Source organism: Lucilia sericata, unplaced genomic scaffold, assembly GCF_015586225.1.
Source record: "Lucilia sericata isolate MDLA Ls3-8-SP2 unplaced genomic scaffold, ASM1558622v1 Contig001171F_arrow, whole genome shotgun sequence".
NCBI classification, from domain to species: Eukaryota; Metazoa; Arthropoda; class Insecta; order Diptera; family Calliphoridae; genus Lucilia; species Lucilia sericata.
In genome coordinates this window covers 9,058-10,867 of record NW_023995140.1, presented here as the reverse complement: position 1 = coordinate 10,867, position 1,810 = coordinate 9,058, and positions in this window count along the sequence as shown.

Genomic DNA, 1,810 nt, shown 5'->3' with positions numbered 1-1,810 from the left:
ACTAACTAACTAACTAACTAACTAACTAACTAACTAACTAACTAACTAACTAACTAACTAACTAACTAACTAACTAACTAACTAACTAACTAACTAACTAACTAACTAACTAACTAACTAACTAACTAACTAACTAACTAACTAACTAACTAACTAACTAACTAACTAACTAACTAACTAACTAACTAGCTAACTAACTAACTAACTAACTAACTAACTAACTAACTAACTAACTAACTACCTAACAAACTAACTGATTAACTAACTACCTACCTAACAAACTAACTAACTAACTAACTAACTACCTAACTAACTTACTAAATCACTAAATCACTAACTATCTAGCTTACTTCTAACTAACAAACTAACTTAGTGATATCCGTATGTTTGTTGAAAGCAATTTTTAAAGAACTCAAACATCTTGGATTATTCTATAGTCTCGACTACTTATATATAAGCCACAGTCTCGATTACAAATAAGTCTACAGTCTAGCTACCCTTAGAGACAGCTAAGAGGGATCTATTTACTATATAGTAGTCTTTATATGAGTCTATAGCCTCAACTTAATTTTTAAAATCTAGATTTTTAAAAGAAATACAATTTTTAGATTTTCTCCACTAAAAGCTCAATTTTACAATAAAAATTTAACTTTTTTATTAAATGGCAAATTCTTACTAATGGAGATACAATATTATAGGAATATATATTAACTTGTATACCAAATGAAAGTTCTCTGAAATGTATTTTTTTGACATATTAAATAAAGAGTTTTATATATGAATTATTTTGCAATTTGGATCATATAAGGGGGTTTTTATATAAGGACAGCAATCTCCATTTTATTCATGATCTTACTTAAAAACATTGGGTTCGATTTGCTACCATACTTCTGAGTAAATTTGATTCAAACTTTTTTTAATTGTAAATATGTATTACAAACGACATGACAAACCTTTATAATCCCTTCTCACGAAGGTGAAGGGTATAAAAAAAGATAGCATATAAACGTACCACGTGTGTAAATAGAATAATGACTATAAAAAGTCATTATTATATTTATTAAAGTAAATACAGCTTTTTATAATTATTATGTAAGCATTTTAATAATTGTTATTTACATAGTAATTAACAATAGCTTAAAAATCGTATAATTATTTTTTTCATTTAAACTTCAATTGTTTCCTTGACAATGTGTAATATTTAACAAGAATCCTATTATAAACTTCCTATATAAACGCAAACTAAAGTTATATTTTTCCCATATCATTATCAACATGAGTTTCATACCCAGTAAATTGATTTACTTTTTAATAATTTTACAAATAACCAATTCGGTAATTTGTAATACAGAGCTTAAAACAAAAACCGACATCTATAGGCAAGATACCAAAGTTGGATTTATAAAAACCAAATATAAACTAAACGATTATGGTTTGAAAATAGAAGAAAAATGTAATACGACCAATTTATTGTTCACCCATGATGGTCTAGTAAATGGCCAATTAATCTCCGAAATACAGCGTACATATATCGATACCAAGAGAGGCTATAGGAGTCCCCGCTATTATGCCAGATTGTACAATAATCTACAGACAATAGCCGAAAGAGAATCGTTAAGAATCAATTTTAAAACCATCATTAGTCATGGACCAAGAACCACCAGACTCAATAATTCGGGTGTGAAAAATGAAATGCGTTCTATTTTGGATGTGGGTTTCGGTTTGAACTTTGATATGCCCATACGTGGTCATAAGTTAAACTTCAACGATACCACAGAAACTAAATTAAAAGAAATCCTCAACTTGTTTC